The sequence below is a fragment of the Bos taurus genome, chromosome 10 (genome assembly GCF_002263795.3).
Source record: "Bos taurus isolate L1 Dominette 01449 registration number 42190680 breed Hereford chromosome 10, ARS-UCD2.0, whole genome shotgun sequence".
Classification (NCBI taxonomy): Eukaryota; Metazoa; Chordata; class Mammalia; order Artiodactyla; family Bovidae; genus Bos; species Bos taurus.
Window position 1 is genome coordinate 18,880,535 of NC_037337.1, and position 16,960 is coordinate 18,897,494.

General features: G+C 36.9%; 1 protein-coding gene and 1 pseudogene across 1 annotated transcript in view; both read right to left on the bottom strand.

Moving 5' to 3' along the window:
* MYO9A (myosin IXA) overlaps nucleotides 1-16,960 on the bottom strand; it is a 388,889-nt gene that overhangs the window by 207,877 nt on the left and 164,052 nt on the right.
* LOC100847876 (unconventional myosin-IXa-like) overlaps nucleotides 1-16,960 on the bottom strand; it is a 104,281-nt pseudogene that overhangs the window by 10,829 nt on the left and 76,492 nt on the right.

Consider the following 16,960-nt stretch of genomic DNA (forward strand, 5'->3'; position numbering starts at 1 on the left):
ATTGGTTTTGATTGATCACATAGTCATGGAACAATGTATACTTTACTACACTTACTGAAAGATCTATAAAAACATATTGTAAATCCTTTTCTGAACAGTTATCCCAGTGACTTTCAGCTTAAACTTTAAAGAAAAACTTTCTAAAATTAAGATTTTTAACTATACTTTTAAGTGTTGATGAGTATTAAGTCTAAAGTCTCACTAATCCATGATATAATATCATACACAATATTCAGATTTCCAACCTCTTATCAACAGTTACTAGGAAAAGCAATTATGACAGAAAGCCAAGATCAAGGATCTGGTGTAAGATGTTACCATGCTTATGGAGAGTTAACTATTTTCAGTTTGTAAAGAAAAATAAACTAGCACTGATTTCACCCTTTCAAGATCGGAGGAGGTGGAATCCCTTCTTCTTAAAATACATATTTGTAATTGAACTCATGGAAACAGAGTAGATTGGTGGTTTCCAGGGAAAACGGGTGACAGTGGTCAAAGGGTACAAATTTCCAGTTATATGATAATAAGTTCTGGAGATATAAGGTACAGCATGCTGACTACAGTTTAACAATACTGTACTGCATATTTAAATGCTGCTAAACAGAGTAAATCTTAAATGTTGTCAACAGCAAAAATAAAAAAAGAAAGAAGCAACTATATGAAGTAATGAATGTGTTAACTTATCTCATTATGACAATCATTTCATAATATATACATATATCAAATCATCATGCTGTACACCTTAAATTTACACAATGTTGTATGTCAATTAAATCTCACTATATACACTGGGGGGCTTCCCTGGTGGCTCAGATGGTAAAGAATACACCTGCATAGGGGGAGACCTGGGTTCAATCCCTGGCTTGGGAAGTTCCCTGGAGGAGAGCATGGCAACACACTCAGTATTCTTGCCTGAAGAATCCCAATGGACAGAGGAGCCTGGTGGACTATAGTCCATGGGGTTGCAAAGAGTTGGGCATGATTGAGCAATTAAGCACATAACACACTGGGAAAGAAAGAAAAAACCAACACACATGTATTTAGAGCTCTAAAAGAGCGCATTTTTAAAAAATGCAACATATATACACTGCTGAATTTTACATGGATAGCCAACAAAGTCTTACCTATAAGCACAAGAGAACTCTGCTCAATGTTATGTGGCAGCCTGGATGGGAGGGAGTTTGGGGGAAAATAGATACATGTATATGCATGGCTGAGTCCCTCTGCTGTTCACTTGAAACTATCACAGCATTGTTAATCAGCTATATTCCAATATAAAATAAAAAGTCTAAAAAAACTGATCTAAAAAATAATTCTGGATTGTACAAGATGTACAATATAGGGCCCACTGACTTGATAAATTATATTAATTCGATCACATTTGGTTTCAGTGTCTGTGTTACCCTAACGTGAGTGTTTTTAGTTTCTTGGGTAGCCACTTCAGCCTGTTTTCCTTTTGCTCCCCTTTTTCATTTGTTCCTATTTTTTCCCCTAAAGATGTATCCTTTTACACTTCCCATTATGTATTTGTTTCCATTTTATAGAAAAGGTGGAGCTGATAACCTTTTTCATCTGAAAGGGCAATTAAGCTCATAGTCAGGTAGATCAGTTGAAGTTGACAGTGAACAGACACATTAATTGAGAATAATCAAGTTATACCATGCAGGAGATAGCTGACATACTCAAATATCTAAATCAAACACTGGAATCATTTGCACAGCTTGGCAAATCAATTTGATGTTTGGGTTCCACGTAAGTTAAGCAAACAAACAAACAAACAAAAACCCCTTTTGACTGTATTTCTGCATGCAATTCTCTCCTGAAACATAAAGAAAATATGCAGTTTTTAAAGCAGACTGTGATGGATGATGATGTGTATACTGTACAATAATACAGGATGGAGAGTTTGTGGGACAAGTGAAATGAACCACCACTACCATACCAAATGCTGGTCTTCATCCAAAGAAAGTGATGTAGTGTATATAGTGGGACTGGAAGGGAGTGCTCTATATTGAACTCCTTCTAGAAAACCATTAATTCCAACAATACTGCTCCCAATTAGACCAACTGAAGGCAGCACTTCATGAAAAACATCTGGAATCTTTGCTCAAGAAGATAAGTTTTGGCAAGATGGAATTATGAAGTTGCCTGTAAAATGGCAGAAAGTAGTGGAACAAAATGGTAAATGTGTTGTTCAATAAAGTTTTTTGGTGAAAATTAGAGATGTGCCTTTTATTTTTATTTAAAAAACCAAAGAACTTTTTGGCCAACCAAATACCATGTTCATGGACTGTAAAAATTAGTATTGTTAATATCACCACACTATCCAAAGCAATCTACAGATTCAATATAATCCCTATCAAAACACCTAAGAAATTTTTCACAGAACTAGAACAAATAATTCTAAAATCTGTATGAAAACATAGAACATTCCAAATAACCAATCTCGAGAAAGAAAAACAAAACTGGAAGTATCACATTTCCTAATTTTCAAAATTTACTGCAAAGCTACACTGACGAAAACAGTTTTGGTACTGGAAAACAGACATATAGATCAATAGAACAGATACAGAGTATGCAGAAATAAACTCATGCTTATAGTTAATTATCTACAACAAAGAAGGCAAGGAGAAACAAGAGGAAGAGACAGCTTCTTCAACAAATTGTTGGACAACTGGACAGCTACACGCAAAAGAATAAAACTTTCTCAAACCATATACAAAAATAATACAAATGCATTAAAGACTTAAATGTAAGACCTGAACTCCTAGAAGAAAACACAGGCAGTACACTCTTTGACAGTGGTGGTAATATTTTTTGGATATGTCTCCTCAGGCAAGGGAAACAAAAGCAAAAATAAACAAATGGGACTACATGAAAATAAAAAGCTTTTGTATAGCAAAGGAAGTTATCAACAAAATTAAAAGGTAGCCTACTGAACGTGAGAAGATATTTGCAAATGATATATCTAACAAGGAGTTAATATCCAAAATACTCAAAGAACCCATACAACTCAACTTCAAACAAAAACAACCTAATTAAAAAATGAGCAGAGCACCCGCATATACGTTTTTTCCAAAGACAACATATAAATGGCCCAAAGACTCATGAAAAGATGCTGGACATCACTATCATCAGAGAAATGCAAATCAAAACTACAATGAGCTATCACTTCACACCTGTCAGAATGGTTATTATCCAAAAGATAGCATGTAAGTGTTGGTGAGGATATGGAGAAAACCCTTGTGCACTATTGGTAGGAAGGTAAATTGGTACAGCTGCTAGGAAAATACTATGAAGGTGCCTCAAAAAATTAAAAATACTACCATATTATCTTACAATTCCACTCCTAGTATTTATCATAGGAAAACAAAAACACTAATTCAAAAAGATCTATACACCCCTATGTTCACTGCAGCATTATTTACAATAGTCCACATATAAAAAGCAACTTAAGTACCTACTGACAGAAGAATGAAGAAGATGTGGTACACATACACGTACACACACACACACACAGGAATATTACTCAGTCATAGAAAAGAATGAAATCTTGTCATTAGCAACAACATGGATGGCCCTAGGCTATACTAACTGAAATAAGTCAAACAGAAAAAGACAAGTAATGCATGACTTCACTTATATGTGAAATATAAAAACAGTCACAATGAAACAAACAGATTAATAGATACAGAGAACAAACTGGTGGTTGCCAAAGAGGAGAGGGATGAGTTAAACAGGTGAGGGAGATTAAGCGGTACAAACTTATAAAATAAATAAGTCACAAGGATGTAATGGGGACTATAGTCAATTATACTGTAATATTAAAAACTCTGTACAGCGACAGGTTAGACTAATAATGGTGGTCATTTTGTAATGTATAAAAATATCAAATCACTATGTACACTGCAGCATTATTTATAATAGCCAGGACAGGCAAGCAACCTAAATGTCCATCAACAGAGAAATGGATATACAAGATGTGAAACTTACATACAATGGAGTATTATTAAGCCATAAAAAAGAATGGAATTGTGCCATTTGCAGAGACATGGATAGACTGAGAGATAGTTATACAGAGTAAAGTAAGGCAGAAAGAGAAAAACATCATACAGTGTCATTTGTAAGTAGAATTTAGGAAAATAGTACACACCAACTTATTTGCAAAGCAAACACAGAAACAGACATAGAGAACAAACTTATAGATACCAGGGAAGAAGGGTGGGTGGGATGAACTGGGAGATTGGAATTGATATATATATACACTACTATTTATAAAGTAGATTGGAGAAGGCGATGGCACCCCACTCCAGTACTCTTGCCTGGAAAATCCCATGGATGGAGGAGCCTGGTGGGCTGCAGTCCAGGGGTTGCTGAGGGTCGGACACGACTGAGCGACTTCACTTTCACTTTTCACTTTCATGCATTGGAGAAGGAAATGGCAACCCACTCCAGTGTTCTTGCCTGGAGAATCCCAGGGACGGGGGAGCCGGGTGGGCTGCCATCTCTGGGGTCGCACAGAGTCGGACATGACTGAAATGACTTAGCAGCAGCAGCAGCAGCAGCAACAGATCCTCTCTCCATCATGTTGGGTGTTACAACAATAAATGAATAGATGAATTGGGAAGAACTGACAACCTTTATAAATTCAGTCTTCATTTTCAAATCATTTATTTGTTTAAATCTTTTGTAATTCTTGGGGCCTAAGACTTTCTCTATATGAATCTTCAACATTTCTTATTCTAGATTTCTTTGTTCAAGATATTCCTTGGTATTTTATGTTGCTGTTTTGAATGTATGTGCATGCTAATACAATGTATGTGTGAGTATTCTTCTTCCCTTATATCATCCAACTGGTACTACAAAATCATTCATTGTACCCAGATACTCTATCATTTGTAACTGCTTTTGAGCTGATTTTTTGAGTTCTGCATGTATATAATAATAATGAAATGGTGATAATTTTACCTTTTCTTCTACATTTATATCTTTGATTCCTTTTATTATCTAATTGCACTAGCTAGTTCCTCCAAAACAAGGTCAAATAATAGTGAGGCTAACAGACAATGAGGGTAACTGGCTTTTCCTAATTTTAATTAGAAAGCTTCCAATGTTTCTCCAGTAAGCAAGATACTTGTTGGGGGGTGGGAGGGGAACAGATATATTTATCATGCTATGAAACTACAGCTATATCACCATATTTTAATAAGATTTGAAAAATAATATCTATATAATTATATCAAATGCTTCTTAAATATCTATAAGGATAATATAATTTGATTTTTTTCCCTACAGATCAATTGTGTGTGTGTGTTGTGTTTAGTCGCTCAGTCTTGTCTAACTCTTTGTGACCCCGTGACCCCAATGCAGCCCACCAGGTTCCTCTGTCCATGGGATTTCCCAGGCAAGAATACTGGTGTAGGTTGCCATTTCTCCTCTAGGGGATCTTGCCAACCCAGGGATTGAACCTGCATCTCCTGTATCTCCTGTGCCCTTCCCTGCTGAGTAACATGGTGAATTATGCTATTAAAGTCATTCTTGCATTCCTCGGTTAAATCACACTTAGTCAAAGTTTAGGTTTATGGGCCACTGAGTTACGCTTGATAGTATTTTAACTTGGGATTTTTGGATTAATATTCACAGATGTAGCAGTTCTGAAATTATATATCAAATGTTTTACTGCTATACATACATATCAATATGTATTTGTACATATGCATATATGTGCATATATAAAGACATATATGTAGAAGTATACATATATATATGTATCAAGTGCTGTTCTATGGCTTACAAATACAAACTCATTTAATCTTTGAGTTTGGTACTATTAACCCCAATTTATATATGATAAAACTGAGGCTTGGAGATTAAATGACTTGACCATGTTACAATAGCTAGTAAAATGCTGCTGAGATTTAAACACAAAAGTTTACTCAAGAGCCCACTCTATACTGTTCTGCTTTTAAAAACTTGTACATAAAATTTGTATTAGTTTTTTTCTTTTTCTTTGGGGGGGATGTTAATAAGTTCCAATGTTACACTCTTTTCATAATGTTATACCCTTCCTGTCAGCACTGGAATACCTTAAACTATATTATATTTTTAAAGGGTTGGTAAAATTCCTCTTTGAAACTTTATGTCTGGTGTTTTTAAAAGAGGAAACTCTTAGAACCTGATGGCCTCTCCTGACCTAAAAGGAACAGATCCAAATTACTAGTCCTGGAGTTTAAGAACCCAAAAACTTACTTGCTAATTCATTACATCTTATCATGCTCCCCTTCCTTCATTCTTACCAAGAAATCTTATATTCCAGCCATTGAAGTTTGTTCAGTTTTTCTCAGGCATTAAGTTATCCAGCTCTCTGCTTTCCTACAGCTTTTTGAACAGACAAGGTGAGATTTAGCAAACTGAACTGCAATTATTTGTATCTTTGTTTACTAGAATACTAATTTCTCTATACCACCAGCACCTAGCACAAGTGCCTAAAACATAGGTGAACTGTGTTATACTTAGTTTAAAAAAAAAAAAAAAAAAGAATGAGAATAAATGAAATTGAATCAAAGAGTAGGGGGACAGATCTCATCTTGCAGAAAAGGATAAGAAGTAAGTGTCTAAAGTGTTGTCTAAAAAGAGAAGTATCTCTGAAGAACATACTGAAGGTAATCTCATTTTTACTTAGTAAAGTTTAAAATATTAAATGGGTTTACAATACTGAAGTGAATCATGTTTTAGCTCTATAAAAATCTTCCTAAATAATAAACGAAATATTAAACTGTGAATACCTTAGGATTGTCATAACTTCACTAAATATACATAAGGAAAAGTCCAAGGGAGATACAAGTATTCTAAAATATTAACATAAAATTGTGATTTTCTTCTTGCTTTTTGCACTTTACCCTACTGTTCAAATTTTTCCGCAAACTATATGAAACATGTATGTCAAAGTGTCTTCTATGTAGAAACATAAGATCTTAGGTTTATCAAATGCCTAATTTTAAGATATCATATAAGAGAAAAAACAATTTTAGTGACTTAAAAATGCTAAATACAAAGTAGTTTATTTTTCAAGTTTGGTGAGAAATTAGAAAACTGTTTCTTTAAAAGCATTAACTATTATACAAAAGTATAATACTTTTATTATATTATGTAATGCTCAAAATTCTCCAAGCCAGGCTTCAACAGTATGTGAACTGTGAACTTCCAGATGTTCAAGCTGGATTTGGAAAAGGCAGAGGAACCAGAGATCAAATGCCAACACCCGTTGGATCATAGAAAAAGCAAGAGAGTTCCAGAAAAACATTTACTTCTGCTTTATTGACTACGTGAAAGCCTTTGACTGTGGATCACAACAAAATGTGGAAAATTTCTTAAAAGAGATGGGAATACCAGACCACCTCACCTGCCTCCTGAGAAATCTGTATGCAGGTCAAGAAACAACAGTTAGAATAGGACATGGAACAACTGACTGGTTCCAATTGGGAAAGGAGTGTATCAAGGCTGTAAATTGACACCATGCTTATTTAACTTATCATGTGGAATGCCGGGCTGGATGAAGCATAAGCTGGAATCAAGATTGCTGGGTGAAATATCAATAATCTCAGATATGCAGATGACACTACCCTTATGGCAGAAAGTGAAGAGGGAACTAAAGAGCCTTTTGATGAAAGTCAAAGAGGTGAGTGAAAAAGTTGGCTTAAAACTCAACATTAAAAAAACGAAGATCATGGCATCCAGTCCCATCACCTCATGGCAAATACATGGGGAAACAATGGAAACAGTGAGAGACTTTATTTTCCTGGCCAAAATTGCTGCAGATGTGACTGCAGCCATAAAATTAAAAGGTGCTTCTCCTTGGAAGAAAGCAATGACCCACCTAGACAACGTATTAAAAAGCAGAGACATACTTTGCTGACAAAGGTCTGTCCTAGTCAAAGCTGTGGTTTTTCCAGCAGTCATGTATGGATGTGAAGTTGGACTATAAAGAAAGCTGAGGGCCAAAGAATTGATGCTTTTGAACTGTGGTGTTGGAGAAGACTTTTGAGAGTCCCTTGGACTGAAAGGAAATCAAACCAGTAAATCCTAAAGGAAAATCAGTCCTGAATATTCATCGGAAGGACTGATGCTGAAGCTGAAACTCCAATATTTTGGCCACCTGATGCGAAGAACCGACTCATTGGAAGAGACCCTGATGCTGGGAAAGATTGAAGGTGGGAGAAGAAGGGGACGATAGAGAATGAGATGGTTGGATGGCAATCACCAACTCAATGGACATGAGTTTGAGCAAGCTCTGGGAGTTGGGAATGGACAGGGAAGCCTGGCATGCTGCAGTCCATGGGATTGTGAAGAGCTGGACACGACAGAGCAACGAACTGAATTATACAAAAGAGCTAGTTTTTAAGCTTTAAATATGAATTTTTAAAAAAAGGAGATACAAGAATGAAATGAGACTATTTAACAATCAATTTTTAGAATGCAAATGGTAGCTCTTGCAGCAAATAAAATGCAGAGGGAGCCACCATCACCCTTTCTTGTCTAATATTCCTTACTTTCTATTCTCTAAACACTCAACACCCCTGGATCACTCACTCTACTGTTTTGTAAATCTTCATCTTCTCTTCTCTCACATATAATCCTACCATGCCAAGATCATGCAATTCTTATATTTCCTTACTCCATAACTTCTGCCTTTTATTCCACAAACCTAATTTTCAAGTTTCTTGAAAAAACACCCTTGCCAGATATTACTGTGGTTCTTCCACTCCTATTCCTAAAAGAATTCCCTACATAATCTTTTTCCTGTTTGTCCACATCTGAGAGAATAAGACAATTTCAAGGCTTCAAAAGAGATGCTGCTTTCACAATACACACAAAAAGCACAAACACTGTTCTCCTCTTGCCTACTATGCCGAAGAGGTCCTTGGCCGAATTTTCCTCAGCATGGGTGCTACACGCTTCCTGTATGCGGATCTTCAAGTCCTGCCTCTTGCCTATACCATCGTGATCTCTGAAAGAGGGTTCTGGAGGAATAGAAAGAGCCAGGGTCTTCCAGTGGTGGTGTTATCTAACCATGATCCTAAACGGTCTTATCACAAGAAAAAATTGTTAACTATATGTAGTGACAAAGCTTAGCTAAACTTATTGTGATAATCACTTCACAATATATATTAATAACATATATCAAATCATTATGTGCTACATCTACAACTAATTACCAATGTTATATAGCAACTATATCTTAAAAAAAAAAAAAAAAGATTAACACTACAAAACTACCTTCTGGTCAGTACCAGAAACAGTAAGAACAGTTCTATATTCTCAGAAAATCTTCATTCTGTGGATCTAATTCTTTGTACGTCAGGTCACCTGAATGTGAAGAGTAGACTCAGACACTGTGCACTAACATAAGGAAATGATAGGAACACTTGCCCAGAGTCAAGTCCACACCTGAGTATCTTTTTCCTTTGGAGCTCTTCAAAGCTGCCACATTTCAACTGATTCTTAACTTTTCAATTAGTAACACTTCACTTTTGGAAGGGCATTCTTGCTTCTTTGGTTGTAGTCAATTGCCAAGTTTATCCTGTAGACCACACTGATATACAGAATTGCAGGTATGCCCATTTCTAACAGAGACATGCAGGCAAGCTCTTCAGAAAGCCCTAGATGATGCAAGATTCACACGCACTGCCAACTGCTATGAGTGCAGCAAGAAACCCTGAAGATTAAGAGCAATTTCAAAATTCCAAATAAGTACATAAATAGCAACTGATACTATTTTTAAAAACTAGAATGTTGTTTTTAAAATGCCTTTTTTAGAACTCTTATTAAACTAGACCCATTATGAAGAAAGTACTCTACAGTTAAAGTTTTAGAAGTGATACATATTATATCCCAAACTTGTTTGGCTGTGAAAACTTCTGTAGCATCTTTCAACAGGATAATTTGTGAGGTGGTTTGACAGATTAGTAAACGTTATTTCAAATTCTATTCTTCATATTAATTAGTTTAAATAATATTAAATCAATACTTATGTTTAGATTATAATATAAATAAGTTACAAAAACACCTAATTTGTTATATTAAGAGACATAACTGGATAGACTGTGAGTACATCATATTCTGAAATCCTAGTATGGGAACAGCCTAGCTTATACTACACAAATCTAATTACATGAAAGTACATGGTAGTAGAAACATTTCAAAATGGAATGATCAGGATTCAACCTATTTTTAGTGAAGGGGCACATATTGATTATCTATAAGTCAAGAGTCTCCTAACTGATAAAGGCTGCTAGTTTTGCCCATCTCTAATCCTTTCTTCTTTAAAATGCTACCAGTTGTTTTTCAAAAAGAATTGATGGTAACGTTCTCCTACTTCAAAACCTTTCCATAGCTCCCAGGCTTCAAAATCAGAGAATTCAAAAATTTTAATGCTGCAAGTCTGGTTTCAGTTCCAACTTTCCAAATTCTTCTCCACATCCACACAACCTGCCCAGCTCTAGCTATACAAGGTAGTCATATCTGTTTCGTGCTTCTCTGCCTCTGGAATTGTCATTCCCCTTTCTTCTCTCCATTTGTAAATTATTTCTCCTCTTTTAATACCCAACCCAAATGACTTTTCACATTAGCAATAACATACCAAATTCACTTCATTCCACTTAAGAAAAGTCACTACTGTATTTAATTACAGATAGCAACTTTTCCACCTATGAAGACATGAATTACTACTGACTTTGATTAGTTTATTTGTAGTGGAATATTTCTAAAAATCACTCTTTCTCCTAGATTCAGTTCTCAGATTCAAATCCCTTAGTTGCTTAATTGAATACCAAATACGTACGAGACATAGTCTGATCTTAAGTCTGGACCCAACACCTGTTCTACAGCTAGATGCATATGCAATAGGATGCATATGCAAGTGGGAGTTTTCCTCATGTTCCCAAATTGTACCCTAAGGTCAAAAGCTGAGGATAATTAAATACCCCCTCTTATAGTTTCAAGGAGCCCAACAATAACTGGCTTCTCCTCTTAGGGCTTACTGAGAGTTCCATTTTCTTTAAACCAACACTGTCATCAATATTCTAGCACCTTTCCTTCAATATATTATATCTAAAGAGGCTTTTTAAAAAAAGAGGGGTTATTGGACTTTGAGAGGAACATAATGTTTATGAAAGGAGGATATTGTCTCTCCTCTTATAGCAAAAAAGCAGTGTCATAAACGAATTGAAAAGGTAAGAATCCAAGTTTGAAGTCATCTGAAAGAAAGGCAGACTGGTATTTCATTCCCTGTTTGGGTGTCTGTATAGGCAAAAGGACTTACTCGATTTACAACTCTATAATATGCTTACGGGAAAAGAGAGTGGGGAGAGACTGTGTGGCAAGTGTCACATAGGAAGGTAGGCAAGACTATCACCCACCTTAAGTTTCTTAGGGACCAAGAGGTATGAAAAATACAACCTTTTCCCCAGTGTGCCTGCAGGCCCTAGAACTGGCCATGGGAGGTAGATCTGATTGGGTAAGGTCTTGAGGCAAAAAAAAAAAGACACACATATCAGAGACACATGGTATGAATGCCATCAATCAGAAGATGTAACCAAATCTTGCAAGGAGATTGCCAATGCCTATGGAAACAGGACAGACTTCAGCTCACTGTCAGCACAGTCAGCACATCTTCATTAGCCTGTCTACAATGAACCTGAATAGTAGTGTTGGAATAACCAAGAAGACTCAATACTTGGCACATCATGTAGAATTCTGCTTCCCCTATCACTCCTCCCAGTTTCAACACCAGAGGATAAAACAGCACAGGAAAGAGGGAAGGCAGAAGTGTTGTGACCTAAAGTTTCAGCCCCAGATTAAGGTCTATTCTAATCTGGGAAAAGTGATAAGAGTACTGGATCAAGCCTGTGACTGATGCTATAATATGAAGAGAACTTAGGCTTAATGGGGGCAACCCACTCCTGTACTCTTGCCTGGAAAATCCCATGGACGAGGAGCCTGGTAGGTTTACCAGTCCATGGGGTCGCCAAGAATCAGACATGACTGAGTGACTTCACTAGTCTTAAAAAATAGATTGAGACTAGAACATTTAAAAATTATGGAAAAAATGACAAGATGTGTTAAGGTACTTGAATATATCCAGTAGGAAAGGGGATTTTAATACAGCAGAGTTGGAAGGCCAATTACTAGATAAAAAGCAAAACTGATTTATATTATATCCCAGCAAATCGAGATCTTCAACAAACTGGTTACACAAAGATGGACAGTCTCTGAAATTAGTTTCCATATATACTGGTGTTCCATCTCTTCATTCTTTTGTTGCATGTGTGAAATTTTGGTATGAGCTCTACTCTACTATTACTATTTAAGTCTAGAACCAGTCGATCGACAGGCTCACTACTACTTGCAGCTCTGTCTAAAAAATACTAAGTAGATAAGAAGTCCATACTTCTACCTCTAGGAAGGACAACAAAGTCACAGATAAGAGTGGGTAAATAAGCATTTCTAATGATCGAGGGATGATAATAACAGTAAAAGGTTTTTCAAGTAGTAAGGGAGGAGACTGATGAGAACACAGCTTTATAGAGCAGAAATTTTGACACCTCATTGCTTCAATGTTCACCTTTCAATAATCACACCAAAGAAATCTACAAAGAGGGCTTATCTGACAAAGAGGAAAAACCAGAATATTATAAATGGACAAAAGCATGATACAGAGGAAAGAAAATAAAGATTCTAAAGAGAGTAAGAGAAAAGCACGTGAAGGCTGAACAGGAAGTGGGGACCTGAACTGGGGCTGCACATGGAGGGTGGACAGGCATGGATGACAGACAGAGCAGAACCTGCTGGATGCATGAGAGATGATAATGTAAAGTGGCTGTGACACATTACAATATTAATACATACCGAGACTGAATTGCGGGTAATGCTCATAAATCTAACTGCAATTAGTACAGGTTTCTGGATTAGGAAGGACATGAAAAAGGAAAGCAGAATGGTTAGAATGTACATGTCATCGCCCCATTAAAGAGGTTTAATCTCTCAATGGAATGAATATATCCGTCTTCTGCCAGCATCAGCAAAAAAGCACGGCTTGTCTACCTGCTGTGAAAAGTTAGATTTATAGTAAACAAGTCTCTTCCTTTCTTCCCTGGATGGGTAACTGCTAACTTGGATCTCTCAGAACTGAGTTCTTAAAAATTCATACTACAAAAAGGGTTTCACTTTTAAATGGGGTTTCTGTTTTCATCTGCTGGGGAGAAAATTTAGAATGTGTTTTGCGATGAGCTTTATTGAATACCTTTACTGGCTGGAAAAATTGTGTTTATGTTTGTTTAGAGAACACCCTTCACTAACTTAATCAACAGACATTTGTTGGGCACTTGTCCTGTGCCAGGCAGTTTAACAGTAAAGGAAGAAACAGAGTTACTTTATGCTAATCTAAGGATAAACTATGAAGTATAGCGGAAGTATTGCTGGGCCCCTGCAAAAGCATGGGCTTGATGGTGGGGAAGCTTGCTTCTCTTTAGAGATTTACTGGGGATCTGAATGGGTGTTCACTAATACAGTTTTGTTTTACAATTCAGGGAAAGGGTATTAAATGGGCAATAATTAAACTTAAATGCAGTAGTAAGTTTCCAGTTACCTAGACCCTATTGATTATGGATCAGTGTGAAATGGAGTTATTTACATATAGGTCACTGGTTACAAAGGAAGATATTAAACAGAAAAGTGGCCAAATGGAAGAAATTAATTATCATTTTTGTACGGCTTTTCTTCAAAATCTAGCAAATCTTTATTTGATAATAGCAGATCCATAATGGAAATCTGTAAACATATTGAACCATAGCCTTGTAAGTGATTAAGTTGTCTGCGGCCCCGAAGGTACTGGCAGGATAAGCAAAAGTGACATGGTTAAGGATGGGAACAGATGGTAGAAGGAAGTAGAACCAAAAGTTAGGGTGGGTCAAGTTTTCATAGAAAGAACAGGAAAAGAAAACAGGGCAACTTATTAAACCACCAACATTTTATCCAAATACTTGATTTATAAAATTCTTCACATTTAATTGAATATACATTTTATTGTATATAAACTAAAAATAGTTAAAAGATCAAACATGAGGCATAACATTATACCCTGAGACAGGTGATTTTTTTTTTCACTTGCTCTGTGTGAAAAAGATTTGGAGAATAATCTCTCTCCACACATCATAATGTGCACTGAAACTCCAAGGAAGTCGCCCACTTTCCCCTGTGATTCTATGTCCTGCATCTTACCATTGATCTACGAATCAGTGATAGCCTGGTCTTTGCTTTATTTTCAGCAAATTCCAGGCTACTAATGTCTTTGAGACGAGCCTTATATTTATTCATTTGTTCCACAACAATCAGCTCCACACAGCTGAAACAAAAGGAAAGAGAGAAAACTGTTAAGAGCTGAAGTAAATCAAATACATTATATCAGTCACAGACTACTTTTCAGCTAAGTGTGGTAGAACTGGAGGATAAGAGAAAAATCAACATCCCTTATTTTATGAGCTCAGAGACAGGGTTTATAATGGTGGTTCACAACTTCAGCCACACTTTAGTATCCACCTGAGGAACAGGTGTAAGTCCCGATGCCTAGGTCCTACCCCAGACCAAGTAAATCAGACTCTCTGGGAATGGGACACAAATACCAGGCCTTTCTGGGGGAAGCTCCTTTTGCAGGAAAGGTTAAAAATCAGCACTCTAGAAGGAAATCAGAGATCCGTGAAAAAAGGCCAAGGTGAAATACAGGAATATTGAAGTATTAAGACCAAAGAGATACAGAGCCACAAGACTACAGTTAGACTGGATTATAGGAAAATACAAAGTATATGTAATTTGGTAAAATGAGATTTTAAAATACATCTGGAAACTATAAACAATGTAAAGAAAAGCCAAATTTAAAAAATAAGACCTTTCAAAACAAAAGATGCTTCATACATAGAATCTAAAGGAATTTTTCATATTCAGCATAAAAAAGACCAGTGGTGCCTAGCAATCTTATTAAAAACATATGAACCTAAGAAATCGTTCACTAGGGGAATTCCCTGGTGGTCCAGTAGTTAGGACTCTGCACTTCCACTGCAGTGTGGCCATGTTCAATTCCTGGTCAGGCAACTAAGATTCTTGCAAGTTGAATGGCACAGCCAAAGTAAAAAAAGGATAAATCATTCACTCTGATAGCTGGATAAAGTGACTACACTGACGCAGAAGCCCGTGGGTATGCAGAGCGTGATAGTGACTGGCCTTACGTGGTAGTCTTACTGATGTCCTGCACACTTTGCAGTGGGTCGATGGTGTCAGGGCAGCGGAGAATGCAGGGTGCAAACACAATGGCCAAAGCATTAGCAGACATTCGATTAGTGTCTTCCTGTAGAGCAATCCTAAGGAACAAAAAACCCAAGTGAAACTGGGATAAAAAAGGAAAACTGCAGGGAGATAGAAGAGATGAGAGAAAGGCAAATGACATCAGCTGCATAGTACTGGAAGATATCCCTACCAGTTGAGACACTGTAGAATTTCCCCAAAAGCGGTTTCCTTTGCCTCTGGGAAGCACTCTTTCACTCTGTTCCTTCCCTGACGCAACTGAGGTCAGCAGATAGCTGACCAAGGGAAATTTATTGACTCACTGTCCCAGGTCACCATTCATAGATTGAACATGTCTAAAGAATGCAGAGACCTTAAGGCATTTTCAGACAGTGATAAAAGGATATTTACCCAAAGAGAAAGATGGCCTTTCTTCCCCAACATCAACTCTCAGGAGAACACAGAACTGCCCCTGAAGTCTCTTTAGTCAGTCGATTCCTGAGCTCCATATGACCCCACCACCTCCTATGAATTAGGCTATGTCAATAAACAACACATCTTCTCTAGTTCAAGAGTTAAGACATCTAGCTAGGCTACACAGTGCCACCATAAGACTGAAATGATTACATGGCTTCATTAGGGTGGGGAAGCACCTGCCACACAGTCCAACTCCATGGAGAATTTCTGCTCCAGGGAATCATAAACCACCTGTTCAAGGCATTGACTTTATTAATAAGAAAAAAAAATATCAGTTTCCATATGAAGGAACTCTTCATTTACTTAAAACAATCCAAGAGAAATGTTAAGCAAATCTTTGTTTTCTTGAAGTTACCTGACCAGATGAAAGATGAGGCGTTCCAGTGTATTGAGATGAGTTCGGGAGAGCTGTCAATGACAGAGTATACACCGCGGATTGTCTCTTTCCTCTCCTGAAGGCCTGAAAACAGGAAGAGCAGCAATTAAAGACTGAATATCTTCTCTTATACACTACACCTTCCTTCTGGACATTCACTGGGTACAGCTGACTTTTAAGAGTTTTAGCCATACCTGTATAGCAGAAGAAACTCACTAGTTACCACTAATCTCCCCCTGCTTGAGTTCTATACTCACTAAGCAGGCTCCTGAGTTTTAATTTAGATCCCAGTAATTCCTTGATTACAGTAAGGGGCAAGAGATACCCCAGTTTTCATTTTGTGGCAAACCAATTCCCCATGAAATTAATCAACTGCTATACAAGTTATCTGTTGTTGTCCTTTAGTCATTAAGTGTGTCCAACTCTTTGCAATCCCATGGACTGCACCATGCCAGGCTTCCCTGTCATTCACTATCTTCTTAAAGTTTATTCAAACTCATGTCCATTGAGTTGGTGATGCTATCCAACCATCTCATCCTCTGCCACCCCTTCTCCTTTTGCTTTCAAACCTAAAGCTGTAAATAAGTCTGAAGGGAATTTGAGGATCTATGCCTTGGGGCCTAAATGAATACTTCTACATAGGCCTTCATCAAAATCCTACATATCTATAGCACTGAAAAATTAAACTAGCATGTTAGGTATGGCACAGAATAGATAGCCAACGTTACACTGAGTCCTTGCTTAGATTCACAATTATTTATAATCTTAGTCTTT